Genomic DNA, 17,364 nt, shown 5'->3' on the forward strand with positions numbered 1-17,364 from the left:
GTCAGGGTCTGGCCATGCCGACCTCTCCTCCACTTCCCCTCTCAGGAAACCTCCACCCCTTGCCACTCTTTACACATGACAGGCACTCTCAGCTTTGGGGGCATCTTGCTGTGTCCTCCTTTACCTCAAAAACTTCTCTACTTCCTCCTCAAAGCCCACATTCAACATCACTCTCTCTGGGAACCCTTCCCTTTTGAGGCAGACCCACGTCATTTCCAAAGCAGAACTGGATATCATGATGATAAAAAGCTGGACACACTGCTTCGGTGCAGATCTGCTGGCTGTGTGACCTTGGGTAAGTTACTTACATCTCTGTTCCTCCATTTGCTTAGTACCAAGCCCCCAGGGCTGTTGAAAGACACAAATGATTAATACATGTAAAGCGCTTAGAACCGTGTCTAGTATGTGGAAAATGCCTAGTAAGTGTTAGCTGTTATTACCTCATGTTTGAACACACCTCCGCTGGGAATTATCTGTTGGCCCATCTGTTTCCCTTATCAAGTCTGCGCGCTCCTCTGAAGGAGGGTATCTTCGCCAGCTTAGGCTGCTGTAACAAAATACCAGAAACCAGGTGGCTTATAAATAATAGAAATGGATTTCTCAGAGTTCTGGAGGCTAGAAATCTGAAATCCAGGTGCCAGCATGATAAGGTTCTGGTGAGGGCCCTCTTCTGGGTTAGGGCTGACTCCTCCTGTGTCCTCACGTGGTGGAAAGAGAGCCAGGGAGCTCTTTTCAGTCTATCTTTTAAGGGCACTAACCCAGTTTGCAAGGAATCCACCTTCAAGACCTACTCACCTCCCAAACACCCCACCTCCAAATACCATCACTTTGGGAATTAGATTTCAACAAAGGAATTTGGCAGGGGACACAAGATGCAGTCCGCAGCAGAGAGAGCGTATCCATCACATTGGCTCTACGGTGCTTAGAAGGTGTGAGGTGTGCCGTATCCCCAGCACAGAGAAGGTGCTTGGAACTTCATAACCATGAATAAGTGAATGAGTGAGTGAGCGATTAAGCGAGTGACTGAATGAACACAGAGAAAGAGTCTTGAACAACAGATGGAACAGCCTTCTCCCTCGATCTGCGCAAACCTCCACCTGTCCCTGAAACAGCCCTCAACCCTGAGCCAACCCCACCCCTTTCTCCTCGAAACCATTTTCCTTCTACTTCATTCAGCTGAAATTCAAGTGCAAACCACCAGGAAAACCCAAAGAACGTCCATGGGATAAATCACCCAATTACTAATCAGGTCCATCCGTCCCACCATTAACCACTATTTTCCCTGCAAAAAGTAAACACGCCTCCTCTCCACCGCCTGACACAAGAGCCGTTAAACCCAGGAAGGGCGTGTCTCCACAGCAGCCCAGAAACAACTTGAAAGTGGAAAAATACGGTGGACTCAGTGATTCAGTGGTCGTTAAGATAGCCAAAATGTTTGGTTTCAGCCTTGCCGGAAGCCATTGCTCTCCTATTTTGTCTCCTCTAAGATCGGAGAGTGTGGACTTTGATAAGATACCTTTCTCAGGTCGGACGACTCTGGGCTTGTTTGTCAAGCACTTGAGTTTCTTTGAGATTTGGCCCTGGTGCTGGGCTAGGCATGGGGGTGCCCAGAGGTTCTGGTGCAAGGCAGATAAATCTGAACAGTGCTCCCCAAAGGAAGCAGGGGTGGTGCTTCAAAAACCAGGGAGCACAGCTCCCCGCACTTGGGCAACACATTTGGCTCTGGCTTCTGGCAGCTAAGGCAGAAAGAGAAACACATGGGGTTGCATAGTTTTCATTTTCCAACAACAGAAAGCATGTTCAAACCTCGGTAGAGACAACATTTTTCCTGGAACCAGGCTCCAGAAGGAATGTATCAGGGGCCTGTGGGGATAAGAACACCAGGTGACAGAGCAGATGAGTCCTGCCCCTGTTCCCCTGCCCCTAGTTCGTTTGTTCATTCAAGCATCCAACACCTGTTGAACCCTCATGCTGCGTCTGGCCTCACGTGGGACGTGGGGCCACAGAGAATGCATGACACAGTCCCCGCTACCCAAGGTTTCCAGTTCTCTCCCCCTCCCTTCAGCCCCACACCCCCACTACTCAGTTCACCACATCCGTCCTCCCACCAGGAACAACCATGACGGCAGTGTTACCCCAAGTGCTGGATTGGACTTCCTCCCTTACTTCTGGAATATAACCATCTGGACAGGAGATGGGGGCCAGGAGTTGCCTAGGTCCCCTCCTGTCCCCAGCAGCCAGCCTCCCACTTCCTCTTTGCTAACAGAACCCCAAGCCTTAGCAGGTGTGCCCAGCCCTAGGGGATGCATGCTTGATCTAAGAAGCCCAGGCACTCCCATTCCCCTTCATTGGCTGCTCCCTTCCCATTCCTTATAGCTAGAGATGGTCCTGTGATCCAGTTCTGGTCAAAGACATGTCTGGCTTCTGGGAAAGTTTTGTTCTTCTTAGTAAATGGGGAGCCCCAACTTTCTGCCTTGACATGATACAAAGACATGTTGCAAAGACAGTGTACAAAGACACGATGCTCCAAGCAGTGGCAGGCCTCTTGACTGTGAGGGAATATGTCTGGACTCTTCGAGGAAATACATTGAGGATGGCAGAATAAGGAGAAAGAAAGAGTTTGATGTTAACTTCGAATCTTTGAACCAACCTAGGATTGACTGCCTGTCTGCAGAGACGTAGTATAAGATGTCAGCTGAGTGTGGTGGCTCACAACTGTAATCTCAGCACTTTGGGAGGCTGAGGTGGGTGGATCATGAGGTCAGGAGATCAAAACCATCCTGGCCAACATGGTGAAACCCCATCTCTACTAAAATACAAAATTAGCTGGGCATGGTGGCGCAAGCCTGTAGTCCTAGCTACTCGGGAGGTTGAGGCAAGGGAATCACTTGACCCCAGGAGGCAGGGGTTGCAGTGAGCCAGGATGGCTCCATTACACCCCAGCGTAGCAACAGAGCAAGAATATATATATATGCCTTGATTGCATAGGCTACTGTTAGTTGGTTAATCTTATTTGCTTTCAGCCAAGTGCATCCCAATGGATACAAGAGGTATACGTACAACATAAGAGAATCCGGTCTTAGCGAGACCACAAGGGGAAAAAGTAGGCTCTGGGGTAAAATGATTCTGGCTTTCATGCTGGTCATGAAATGGTAGCTAACATTTATTTCATACGTGTTTTTCTTTCACCTGTCTGCTATTGGTGCTATATGTTTTTGAAAATTCATTTTTACCTCTCCAAGCGCATTTCATCACTGGATTCATGGAAAGATGAAGGAGAGACTGGATGTGAAAGGGCCGGACATATTTTCTGGCTGGCTGGCTGGCTGCCTATCTCATTCACTGCACTTTCCCAGCACTAGATAACGTGTTTTGATTTTGCTGTTTTATTTTTAGAGACAGGGTCCCACCGTGTCATCGAGGCTGGAGTGTGTGGCACAATCATATCTCACCGTAACCTCAAATTCCTCAGCTTAAGTCTTCCTTTCACCTCAGCCTCCTGAGTGGCTGAGACTACAGGCATACACCACCACTCCCGGCTTTTTATTTTATTTTATTTTATTTTATTTTTGAGACAAGATCTTAATATGTTGCCCTGGCTGGTCTTGAACTGCTGGCTTCAAGCAATCCTCCCACCTCAGCCTCTCAAAGCACTGGAATTACAGGCATGAGCCATCGCCCAGATAAAATTTTGTTGAACGAAAGGATAAAGCTCTTTACTTCCCACCTATAAAATGAGGACTCAGTAGTTAATGCCAAATGTACCCCATTGGTTAATTTGGATCCTTTCCCCATTCCTTTTTGGGCTTCATTCTTAGAATACATATATTTTTGGGGGGGGTGGGAGGACGGAGTCTTGATCTGTCACCCAGGCTGGAATGCAGTGGTGCGATCTTGGCTCACTGCAACCTCTACCCCCTGGGTTCAAGTGATTCTCCTGCCTCAGCCTCCCACGTAGCTGGGACTACAGGTGCCCACCACCACGCCCGGCTCATTTTTGTATTTTTAGTAGAGATGGGGTTTCACCATGTTGGCCAGGCTGGTCTCGAACTCCTGGCCTCAGGTGATCCGCCCACCTCAGCCACCACATCCGGCCCACTCTTAGGATATTTAATGAAGATTATCTTGATAAATGTTATCAAAACATTCAATTGACAAACACCAATTTGGTTGTGTTTTTTTTTTTTTTGCTTGTTCCAAAGTACTTTCTGTATCTATGATTGCACTGCCTAAGTATTATTCTAACTTTGCACATGAGAAAACGAAAGCTGAGAGAGGTCAACTGACTTTCCCAAGGTCATTTGCTGATGGTAGAATCAAAGAACAAGAGGCCAGGCTGTTTCTCCCCACTGCCTCAGGGTGGTGGGGCGGGGCCTAGGGGAGAGGCGATGCTGGAGGTGGTGTGGATGTTGGATGGCGGTGCCCCAAGCCCCTTCTTTAAGGAGTCCCATCCCTGCCTTTCACTTCCTGCTCCAGCTACACGTGCCCTGTCATTTAAGCCTCAACGCTTTGGCAGGCCTCGAATGCCGGCCTCAGGACGCCCCCAGAAATGCCTATGCTATCTTTCTCTGTCATGTCAATGCAGAGCCCTCACCTCAGCAAGTTCAAACTGTGCAGGCTTGTGAGGACCTCCCGCTCAGCTGGGAGCATGGCTGGTTTGCCCCCAGATCCTCAGCACACAGCGGGCAGCCAGAGCCAGGCAGGGCTTTGCCGTTCAGTGCATTCTGTCCTGACTTGACGCCCGTAGAGAGAGAGCGAGAAGGCCACCTGTTTCCCAGGTGGAGAAACTGCGTGGGGAGGACATTTTTTTCTTAGAGACTTGGGGAATGAAGAGTTAACTAAGGTGATACAACTTGGAGCCCGGGAAAGGGGATTTGGGCAGAGGCTGTGGAGGGGGCCGTGGAGTGGAGAGGGCTGTGGCGGTCCCAGGTCCCCAGGAAAGAGGGGATCCTCCTGTGTGCAGACCTTCCCCACCCTAGGAAAACAGGATACAGGTCTTACCTCCTGTCTTTGAGCCTAAAGGAGGGGGAAACAACACCTGAGTGTCCCGTATGAGACTGCCTTGCCCAAGGAAAAGGAAAAATCCTGTGTCACTGCCAAAAGGTCTAGCCAGCTTCAGTAGAGAAATCATGACATCCAGTGGACATGTGTGTCATCCCCAGGCTCAGGCAATGACCTCCAGCCAGGAGACCTTCTAGGGCCGGGCCGACAAGGCACAGTGGAGTGAGTGCTGGGAGCTTGAGTCTGAATCCTGATTTTGCCTCTTAGCTGTGTGACTTGGGTAAGTCTTCCCCTCTCTGGGGCTCTGTTTCCTCCACTGCAGCGGAGAGGGTCTAAAAGCAGTTTGTGAACCGTGATGCAGATAGGTTCTCCCATGATCAGAAGACTCTTAGGAGTCTTGCTAGGACTAGGTTCGAGGCAGTGCTACCTAGGAGAAGGAGGGCAAGCTTTAGTATCATTCCACCCAGGCTGAATGACGAGGCACGTAAGCATCGCTCCGAGCACTCCTGCACAAACGGCTCACAGCTGCTCCCAACGCTACAGGCTGTTGCCAGGATGAGATGAGGCCTGCTGTGAGTGCACAGGCAGCGGCATTCCTGGAATACGGGGATGCAGGTGTTCGCACCCTGGGACAGCAGATGGCGGCGCTGGGTGTCCGCACCTGAGAAAACCTGTGGACGGCCTCAAGGCATCCGCATTTCCTGAGGCGGGCTCCCACAGACCTCCCACTACATCCAGGCTGACATCTCACAGGGCTCCAGGACCAGCGCCACATGGAGGTCAAGGCCACGGTTTGGTACAACAGTCATCAGGCCCTGGGAGCCAGGCTGGAGAGAAGGGGCCGAGCCAGAGGAGAGCCCCCCAGCCCCCACATCCCACCTCCAGCACAACCCAGAGCGGGAGGAGGAGTCTGGGAGGAAACCTGAATTACAAACCCAAATCAGAGCTTAAATCCCTGAGTTCCAGCCAGAAGAGGACTGGGTTGAGCAGCCTGCGGTAAGGCTCACGGAGGGAGCTGGAAACCAGAGTTAACTGTGTTCTGGACACAAAGTTCCATTTTCTCACACCTGAGTTTGTGACTGAGAAATAAATACTCTCAATTTCAGCAAAGCATCTGGACATAGTAGGTCCTCAGGAGAGGGTGCCTGGCTTTCCGTTTCTTTTCTGTCCATGAAATGAGCTCCGGATTGTGCAGAACCCCGCAGGTCCACCTCCCACTCCCAGCAGGTCTGCATGTGAGAAGGTGCCAAGCCATTCATCCGGTTCACCTTGATTTCCCGGAAGAAAAGGATGTGCACGTGACCCTGACCCCTCTGGGGTAAGCCCAGTCTGGGCATGAGACAAGTTCTCCACATGAACAATAACTTGGTTGTGCACCTACTATGTGCTGAGCACTTTACAGACAACAGCTTATCCCTCAACAGACCTGCAAGGGAAGTATCATCCCCTGCACCGACTTTACCCCCTTCCAGGGGGCGTGATGTTCCCTCAAGCTGCATGCTTAGAAAGTTGAAGCGCTGTAGCTTGAGCCTGGTTTCTTGCCACTGCCTCCAAATAAGGACTCTGGGCTTAGCCGTGTTCAGTGAACCCTGGCTGTGTGCAGAACCTCATGTTGCCACTTCACGGTAAAACGGGACAAGTTAACATTCTTTCAACAAGTCTCACATGCCAGATGCAGGCTCTGTGCTTTATACGCAGTCTTTCATTTATTCCTCACAAAATTCCTATGATCTACTCTTTCCTCCCATTTTGCAGATGAGGACACTGAGGCTCATGAAGTTACAGAACTCACCAGGGGCCACTCAGCCACTCAGCAGCAGGGCCAGGTCAGCCCTAGGTCTGTGCAGTGTCAATGTCCTCGCTCTTGGCCATTCTGTGATTCTAGGGGAGAAGTCATGCTGTAAAAGAATCCAGGTCATGCCTTGACAGGTTATAATGACCACATCCAGAAGATCTTTACGGCCTTCACTGTGCCTTTCAGTTCCTATCATCATCATTATCACCACCACCACCACCACCATCATCTACATGCCTGAAATCGGCAGACTCTTATGCCCTGAACTATAAAATATTTCATTTATTTTCCCTTCTCTAACTAGCTTTGTAGCCTTGTACAAGTAACCCCATCTCTCTAAGCCTCGGTGTTCTCATGCGTTAAATGGGGCCTGTAAACTCCATTTGCAAAAGTACTGTTAGCCGTTGTTTTCACCCGATCCCTCTCCTCCCTGAACACACCCGTGAAGTGCCCTCCACCCCCTCGCCCTGGATTCCGGCCACCAGCTCTCCTGTCCTGCCTGTTAACGTTGGTCCTTGCAACAGGCCAGAACATCTGCCTGTGAACGCCATGGAACTCTGCCCCTGAGCTGGGGTCCTGCCAGCAAAGAGTTTAAACAAACAGAACTGGGCAGAAACGAGATGGTCCGCCAGTTGTAAAGGGTTGTACCTCACGCCGCGTGCACTCGGGTTTCATGATAATCCAGGTGATGGTTCTCCTGAGGAGGATTAGGAAGAAAACGTTAGGGGGCTCTGTGGGGAGCAAGAAAAAGCGGTCGTGTACCCAAGACAAGCACTACCAAGAAAAGTGGCCTTGGCTGACCAATAAACCAAAGTTTGGGAAGGGTTGGGATTGGGGTATTGGAGGAAAGGAAAATTTGGGGTCCTGTCCAACTCTTCCAGTCCCTAAGTGAGAGCTTCACCAGCAGGAGACCTTTCCACTGAATTTGTGGCGAGATTACAGCAATCCCAAACCACTGTGGTGAGAAGCTGGCGGGAGCCCCTGCACGTCGGGGGAGAGCAGCAAGCCCGCATGCCCTCCACAGCCAGGCAGGTAAGCCAGGAGGAGCACGTGACCCAGCAGAGCACAAACAGTGAGCCACAGCAAATGGCACTGGCCTCCGCGTTGGGAAGGCTTTAGGGAGTGGTGGGGACTGCGTCGAGCTGGAGGAACACACCCCAACCAAAGCAGGCACCTGGGACTGAGCTGCAGCTCCAGCCAGTCTCTGCCAGGCAGGAATGTAGGCTCAGTGGTGCCAGTCTTTTTTTTTTTTTCCAGAGAAGCAGAAAAGAACAAATTTTGTTTTTTAATGTGCAGGTTCTCAATTTTTAAACATTGGCAATGAGTTCAAATGGTTTTTGAATACTATGTGGGACAAACAAAATATATCTGTTCGCCAGATCTGACTCACAGGCCACTGGTTTGCAACTTTCTGAAGTTCTGATGACACGCTAAAGGCAATAGGTCCTGCCTGGATTCGAACACCAAGTCTCCCGTCTGCTGGCTGGGTAACCTGGGGCAAGTCCTTCAGCCTCTCCAGGTCTCAGTTGCTGCATCTGCAAAATGGGGATAATAGTAGTGTCTACTTGATATGATAGTTGAGAAAACTTCATGAAATCATGTCACGGAAATTCGTTGACACAATGTCCAGCACATGGTAATCCTTCTGGAAATGTTAGCTTTTTTTTTTTTTTTTTTTGAGACGGAGTCTTGCTCCATCACTCAGGCTGGAGTGCAGTGGCACGATCTTGGCTCACTGCAACCTCCACCTCCCAGGTTCAAGCGATTCTCCTGCTTCTTCAGTCTCTCGAGTAGCTGGGATTACAGGAGCGCACCACCATGCCCAGCTAATTTTTGTATTTTTTTTTTTTTTAAGTAGAGACAGGGTTTCACCATGTTGGCCGGGATGGTCTCAAACTCCTGACCTCATGATCCACCCACCTCGGCCTCCCAAAGTGCTGGGATTACAGGCATGAGCCACCGCTCCTGGCCAATGTTAGCTTTATTAATAATGCACCCTCTGAAGGCCCCCCAGGGGAATGGAAGATGAAACAGCGGCAATGGGAAAAAAGGAGGCAAGGAAAACAGACCAAGCAGGCAAAACAAAGCCAAGCCAGAAAACGGCAGCCAAGCCCTCCATTTCTTGTTTTATCAATATGGCCCTTCAGGGATGATTGTCACAAACTGGCATGAAATTGACAAGAAAAGGTTGGGCAGTGGCCTGGAGGGCGACCCTCCAATATCTGCCCACCTCTTGCCAAAATAGCAACAGGAGACCTTGTGACTCCTTTCGGATTGCTGCAGGAAGGAAGTTGGTTACAGAGGGTGTCCTAGAGGAGGGAAAAGGAGGCCTCTGGTCTGTGGCTCAGCCACCGCCCCGCTTTGTGACTTCAGCCAAGTCATTTCACCTAACTCTGAGACTCTACTTACCCATCTGTAAAATAGGCTGACAATAGCTGCCTCTCAGGATGCTGGTGGTGATTAGGAATAACACAGTGCAGGTAGGGTCTGGTACAGAGTTCACGTTCCACAAGTGGGAGCTGCCATTGGCTGCTGTTTAGTTATTTTTATTAATGAGGAAATAGAGGTGCTTCCCTGACCAGCATCTACTAACCTTTCTTCAAGTAACTGCCCCCGTTTGCCTCTAAAGAACCATTCCTCCCCTGTTCCCCACTGAATGGTTCCGTTGGTGTTGGCTCCTCCCCAGGCTTCGGGGACAGGCATGTGAATCCGGCATAGCTAATGAGAATAGCATAGTATCCTGGGCCAATGGGAATCAGATCCAGGACTTGCATTAAACCGTGAGGGAAGAGAAGCCTTCCCTTTCCACCAGATCTGTTCTAGTGAGGAGTAGGCCGGAGCTGCTGGCAGCTTTCTCACTGCCACATGGGAAAAGCCTGTCTGAGAATGAAATCAATAGTGAGGAATCAGAGCAAAGATTTGGAAAAATTATTGATTCTTGATAACACTGTTTAAGCACCTGGATCCAGCTGTACCTGAAGTTAGCACTGTGTTGGACTCTTCAGTTACTAGAGCCAAAAAATTCATTTTCTGGCTTAGACCATTTTGGATTGGGTTTTCTGTAACTTGCAACCAAGAAACTCGACAGATACATGAGCTTTAAGGATGAGTTAAGAAAACGCCCCAAGGGAGAGTTTAATTAGTTGGCATGTCTTATAGGCTCTCAGACCATGCTTTGAGCATGATAGCACTACTTTCCTTCTGCCAAGAGTATTCCAACAGCCTTCCACAGACTTTGCACAATCTTCTCTTAAAGCAGTGGTTCTCAATGGGAGAGGGATTTTGTCTCCTAGAGGACACTTGGCAATGTTTGCAGACATCTTGGGTTTTCACAATGGGGAGGCAGGAGGAATGATACCTTCTACTGACATCTAGTGGGTAGAGGCCAGTGGGTAGAGACGCCACAAACATCCTCCAAGGCACAGGAGAGGCCCCACAAACAGTGATCCTAACCAAATGTCAGTCGTGCTGAGGTTGAGAAACCCAGGAGAAGCGATACATCATCCTATGTTCTACTCCTACCAGCCCGTCCATACTCAAAGACAAAAACCAGGCTGCTTTGTGGGAGTAGGGGAACTTTATATATCTCGTGATGTTTTCTTAGGGTACGCAATGCCGTGACTCAAGCCCAAGTGAAAGGAAGAAATTGCCCAAAGTTTATACACAGATATGCCTAATCCCCCCTGGGGTCTGCGGCCTCCCTGCTATCACCATAGCAACCACAGCCCATAACTAGTGGACCACCAGGAAGAGCAGGAAACCTCTCTGAAGATGGACAGTCTAACACAAGCCTGTCCTCCCATATCCAGCAATCACGGATCAGACAAATAAGCAAATTCTGCGAATCCCACATATCCAATAAAGGAGAAAGACAGCATTTCCTTTCCATCTAGAGTGCCATTTCTCAGTGTACTGCTCCTCAGAACACTAGTCCTGTGAGGTACTCATAGGGGAAAAATAATGATTTCAAGGTCAAAAAGGTGTGGGAAACACGAAAGCCTCCATTACCTTTGTGGATGGTAACAACATACATTAACACATTAAAGGCTCTGATAAGTCCCTCAGCAAATAAACCTGGTTCCTTAACTTGGTATTTCCCAAACTCACTTGATCTCAGAATCCCTTTGCACTGTAATAATTAATATTCCACTGAACTACTGTCCCATAGGACGCACATTGGGAAACACTGCGAGGGAACTACAAAGAAAAGGAAATATAAGCTATTAATGAGATGGAAAACGGATCCAGGGAAACCAGGTGATGGTGGAAAGAGACCAAGCACTTTGGCCGCAGAACTGTGCCTGAAACTTCTCAGTATTGCTCATCCCAATCTCCCTGGGGCATCCCTACTTATTTATGGCTACTCCAAAAAAAGTATCCTGATGGCCAACTAAGTGCCAGGCGTAGGGCTACTTACTGGGATTTAAAGATAAGTCATGGGCCGGCTGTGGTGGCTCGTGCCTGTAATCCCAGCATTTTGGGAGGCCAAGGCAGGAGGATGCTTGTGGCCAGGAGTTCAAGATCAGCTTGGGCAACACAGCGAGACCCCTTTCTCTACAAAAATTCAAACATTAAAATTAAAAATCAAAAGAGATAAGTCAGACTCCAGTAGAGACTGTGGTAATGATTAGTATTCGGAGACACGGTGCAGAACTGATGATGTTTCTCTGTGAATCCCAGCCTTCCTGCTGAGCCTTCTCACGTCCAGGAGCCATGAAGCACGGGCGCATTTGTCCCTGGGATCTCACTCAGTTCTGCCGACCTTGTCAAAGCTTAGCAAGGAGCTGGGGTGGATGGGGAGAAGTAGAGCCTCCTGGTGAAGTTTGGGTCCTGATCTGTGAGTGATGGTGTCAGCCACACTTGAGTGCCCTCCTAAGGGAACCCGCCCTATCAGGAGGCCCAGGGGGAGGAAAATGGCTTTAGGCCAGGCTTGAACAAGAAATGGCCCCTGACTGAGCAAAAGAGCGTCCCCTGAACTCAAGAGCAGCCCATCCACTGGCTGGTTGGTAACCTATGAAGAGGCTGGAAGAAAAAGCCCTGCCCAGGAGTTTCAAGTCGTGGAGCTGATCAGGCTCTGCCCCTTTGGATTTAAATAGGAAGAGACTGAGTGATCAGCAAGTTGGTGGCAGATGAGACGATGCTCAAGAAACCAAAAGCTGACACTGGAGTGACACAGTGAAGTATTTGTGAACTCCAGCTATGGAGGAATCTGATAGCTAAAAGCCTGCCCGAATTCCCGAACTCATGGCACAACCAGGGCAGACCCCAGACAGGTGGCCCAGGACCCTGGCTCTTACTCCATGGGTCAGCATGGGAAGCGTGGGGTTCGGCTGCTCCTCAAAGAGCCAGTGCCAACTCAGCCTGACTTTGCCCAAGGAAAGGTAATGTTTTGGAACCCACAGTCACCAAAACTGGGACCTCCGTAGTAATGACAGTCCTGTCCAAATGCTGGCGGGATGGGCCTGGGCTTCAGCAGGAAGCCGCTTCTCCTCTGAGGGCACCTGTGGAGTCTAGGACCATTTGGACATCCCAGTTCCTTTCTTCCCAGTTCCTTTCATCCCATGTCTGCCATCGTGACACATTCTGGCTGAGATCACACCCAGAGGGTTGACAGGGCTGTCCCGGAAATCACATGGAGGACTCTGCAGAAGCACAATAAACCTTGTTCCTGGAAGAGTGAGGCCACGTGCTTTACAAGTTCTAGATGGGGCTGAATGGGGTTTGGGAGGTGGAGGTCAAGATGGGGAAGGTAGTCAAGGTTATGTACTTGTCTTGAGAATGAAATTATGCCTACCAAGATTTACAGAAAGGGAGCCAAGATCAACTTTGCTTTCCTGAACTCTGCTCTCCAGCCAAGAGTTAAGGAGGGAGCAACAGCAGCGAGACCACATCTTTGGATACTCATGGACATCAAGATCCAAGAGTAGACACTGGGGGCCACTAGACGCAGGGAGAGAGGGGGTAAGTGTTGAAAAACCACGTATGGGGTACTGTGCTCAGTACCTGGGTGATGGGATCTGTCTTACCCCAAGCCTCATCATTATGCAATATACGCAGGTAAGAAACCTGCACATGTACCCCCAAATCGAAACTTAAAAACCGGAATTCTTGAAAAAAAGGAACCATGTTGTATACCCATTGAATTTCACTTGCAGCTTTAGAACCTAAGTCTCAGTGACTGCTGTCTCAGGGCATGAGGGTGAGATCCAGTTTGGTGAGGCCACCAGTGGGTCATGCAGGCCCCAGAGGCCCAGAAGTTTTCTACAGCTTTCCAAGGACCATGCATATGTCAGCAAGACTTGGGTTCAAATCCCACCGTGTTCACTGAGCCCCATGTCCTGCTACACATGCTTTTCAGTTTATTTCTGTATATGAACCACAGTTCTCCCCACAACAAACGAGCCTCCTGACACATTTTACAGGTATGACAAAGGCTACATAGTAAAGCAGAATGGGGCCAGGCGCAGTGGCTTATACCTGTAATCCCAGCACTTTGGGAGGCCAAGGAGAGTGGCTCACTTGAGGTCAGGGGGTCAAGACCAGCCTGACCAACATGGTGAAACCCCATCTCTACTAAAAATACACAATTAGCCGGGCGTGGTGGCACACATCTGTAATCCCAGCTACTAGGGAGGCTGAGGCAGGAGAATCGCTTGAACCTGGGAGGCGGAGGTTGCAGTGAGCCGAGATCATGCCACTGCACTCCAGCCTGGGTGACAAGAGTAAAACTCAGTCTCAAAAAAAAAAGCAGAATGGAATGTGGAATGAATCTTGCAGGCAATTTAAAATTTAGAATTCACCCTCTTCTCATCTCCGTCTTCCCTCTCACCACCCTATCCCTCCCAATAGTTAATTTAAAAGCAGAACCATCTGAATGACTACCCAGGATGCAGAATGACTACCCAGGATGCAGAATGACCACCTGCATGTGGCTCTTCTCTTTTTGCCCTTGGCCAGCTCGATGGTACTCAAACTCTCAATTGGTGCAGGAATCGCTACACTGGGTAACATCACACACACCTTGTGCACTGTATTGAATCCACATTTTAAGGGTTTTTCAAGCATCTTGAACTCTGTGCTCACTTTAGAATCTGAGCACTGTGAAAGGGGAAACTCCACTGCACGCCCAAAGTTCCGGAATCCAGGAGTTTGTTCGTTCAACACATCTGCTGTTCCTAGTACCTGTGAGTGGGGCTGAAGACACAGAGAGGACCAAAACATGGGTCCTGGCATGAAAGAAATCAGAATTCCCCCTGTGCCCTGGCTGGGCTCACTTCATCTCATTTAATGCTCAGAGCAGGTCCAGGAGGGAGGACTGATTAGAAAGGAGCATACCCTATCTTTGGTCACCTGACTCCTGAAGAGCGTAGATGAGATTTGAACCTAAACTTTTCTGACCCCAAAGGCAGACTCTTTTGACTCTCTCTGCTCATACACATTAAAAGCTAAAATACCAAAGAGAAAGTGAAAAGGGCTCAAAAAGAGTTCAGGGGCTGAGGGCTTTATCTCCTGCTCTGTGGATCAGGGAAGAGATGATATTTGAGCTAGGCCTTGAAGAACATGCAAAAGTAGTCATTTCCCACGGGAAAAGGTGTGCCTAGTGGCAGCAGCAGGGGACACTGCACTTTGTGTGTCCGGCCTCCATTCCCCTTTCTTTTTGGACCCCAGAATCCTAATCCATTGGAGATCTGCCTCCCTTCCATTCTCAGCTCATTTGGTTTGTGTGGGGTGGACCCCAACCTTGACCATTAGGGTTAATTCCATGGGTTTTAAGGGTGGGCACATGATTCCCACTGAGCCAAAGAGACTTGGTCCCATGACTCTTTGGGGCTGCTGGGAGGAGACTTTGCTCCACCGGAGATACTCAAAGGATAGGATGTTTTCTTGGGGCTGCTGGCAGCCACCTGGCTACCGTGTGGGAAGCAAGCCTGCTTTAGAATGAAACTGTGAGAGAGAAGAGCCAGACAGAGAGGCAAAGAGAGTGAGCCCCAAGAGTCGATGACACAGTTGGAGCTCCTAGATCCAGACATGCCTGTGGCCAGCTCATTCCTGGGCTATGTGTGACACAAGCTAATAAACACCCTTCTTTGCAGAAGCCAGCTGAAGGGGACTTCTAGTCCTGGATCAATACAGTGAGCAGAGTAGAGAGCTAGGAATGCTGGTCTGAGAGGAGGTAGCAGCTGAGACCACATGGATCATTGCTATTCAGCTGGGACTGCAGAAATCAAAATTAATTTTTAACCACTTATTTATCACCTCTTATCGAACACAATTTACAGATGGGGTAGTCAGAAGGCAGGATAATAGAATTGTACATGCCTTAGCAGATATACTGTGGCTCAAATTCTCATTTTGATGAGGAAACTGGGGCTGAGAGAGTCAAAGGATATTAACCAACATGTTGCAGAGAGCAAGTAGCCCTACTGAGAGCGGGATGCTAGAGAACAGCCCAGGGGTAAGCCGGGTGGGGCGTGGTGAGTGTGGGAGGACCCAAATATCGGGCTGAGGAGAAGGAAGCAGTGCGGAAAGCACCCGGCAAGATGCCTGGGCTGGGCCGGCGTCACGGATGTCCAGCCTCCGCATCAAACCGAGCACCGTTCAGATCCTGCTGGCTCTGCTGTTTTACTAGAGGGGCCATCTTGAAAGCCACTTCCTGCCTATGCCTCAATGCAATTGTTTATAAGATGTGGGCTCAGTTCTTCATTTAACTGCAATTCCCTGAGCTCTGTGATCACCACTTCCCAAAATAGTCTCTGAACAAGACGAACAAGGTCCTGGTTCTCCCCCTGCCCAACACGCCCTGCATTTTTTGTTTATTGTTTCGCAGCAGGATGCCCACAGAACATAACTGCAAGTACTCAGCTGTGCAAAAGAGGGCTAGTGCTTAAGTACAAATGGGAGACATGGTGTTCTTGTTTTAAATAAATACTTAAACACGACTTGAGTCCTACAAGCATCTGGACTCTAGGTCTGAGTATTGGAGTGTCTCACCCGCCTGCAGCAAGGACGCCATGGTTCCCTCCCTGCAGTGATCAAGACACAGATCACAACGCGCCCCTTTTCTAGAGCCTTCCTTGGCTGTCTACAGGCAGGATCCGGCTGGGAAAAAGACAACTGGAGTTTCTCGAAGGTCGATGGTCCGCACAGCTGAGGATTCTACGTGGTATTCTTGGTTCCCTTGGTGCGTGTGGAGGAGGCCGCTGGGGCCCTTAGATGACCTTCTTCAGCTCGTCGTACAGGACCAGCACGAAGGCGCCCCCCATGCCCCGGAGGACACTGGACCACGCACCCTTGAAGAAAGCCTTGCCCCCCTCGTCTCTGAAGGTCTTCCTCCAGCAGTGGACGGTGCCCGTGTACCTGACATCGGCTGCTGTGCGCCCAGACGGCATCATCACGCGCCGCCGCACGGTGTGGAAGGGGCAGGAGACCACGCCGGCCGCGGCCATCACCGTCTGCGCCATCGTCCAGCTCACCACGATGTGCGTGTTCTTGGGGTCGGGCAGCATGCCCTTGGCGGTATCGTACACGCCAAAGTAGGCGAATCGGTAGATGATGGTGCCCTGCACGGAGACGCTGAAGCCCTGGGACAGGCCGCGGACGCCGTGGGACCTGGTGACCTTCGCCAGGCCGTGTCCCAGGCCTCGGAACTCACGCTCCGTGCCTGACTTTCCCACGCCGGCTGCCCGGCGGGTTCTGGAGAAATCCAGGGGGTACACGAAGCAGAGGGAGGTGGCGCCGGCCGCCCCGCTGGTACCTGCAGAACTGCGTGTGCTTGTCCACGGCCCCCAGGAAGATCTGCTTGTACTTATCCTTGAAGGCGAAGTTGAGGGCTTGCGTGGGGAAGTAGCGGATGGCGTTGGCCAGGTTGCCCCTCCGGAAGGACAGCACGCCCTGCTCCTTGGGGATGCGGACGATGCAGTCCACGATGCCCTCGTACTGCTTGTCGGCGGCGATCTGCTTGCTCAAGAGCTGGACCTGCAGCAGCAGCTTGACCCGCTGGATCGGGGCGGCGGCAGTCTTGGAGATGGCGGCGGCGACGTCTCCGGCCAGGAAGTACTCGGCGAAGGAGATTGCCTGTTCCGTCACGTGGCGGGGCGGGCAGCGGAGCAGGCGGACAGCCAGAGAGCGGGCGTGGAGAGCGAAGGGAGGGCGTCGCTCGGTCCTGGTTCTTAAGGCTACATTTCTGGTAAGGGAAGTCAGAAACGTGGCACGTTTCCCATCTGCCTTGCGGTGTCATCATGTAGGCTTCCTGGAGGCGGGAACAGTTGTCCGTTTTGTCACTACCTAGCTTAGCACCCAGCACATAGTAGGCCTTCAGTAAATGTGTCTTGAATAAATACTAGTCGACAAATAAAGTAATGCTGAGCACTATAGAGTAAATGGACGCAGGACGCAGTGGGGGGAACGCGGGGTAACTTAGATCGTCGGGTCAGAGAAGTCTCCTCTGGGGAGGCGGTACGTGGGCTGAGACCTGAATGATGAGGAGGCAGCAATGCAAAGAGCTGAGGAAACGCATGCAGTGCGTGCAAAGGCCCTGAAGTAGTAACAGGAACGGAAAGAGAGCTCAT

At 50.5% G+C, this 17,364-nt stretch overlaps 1 pseudogene; it reads right to left on the bottom strand.

Annotated features, from left to right (window-relative positions):
* Positions 1 to 16,005: 16,005 nt before the first annotated feature.
* Positions 16,006 to 17,364, bottom strand: LOC105723143 (ADP/ATP translocase 3-like; annotated as a pseudogene).

The sequence above is a fragment of the Aotus nancymaae genome, unplaced genomic scaffold (assembly GCF_030222135.1).
Source record: "Aotus nancymaae isolate 86718 unplaced genomic scaffold, 86718_ANA_hifiasm-v0.15.2.pri h1tg000015l_1, whole genome shotgun sequence".
In the NCBI taxonomy this organism is placed as follows: Eukaryota; Metazoa; Chordata; class Mammalia; order Primates; family Aotidae; genus Aotus; species Aotus nancymaae.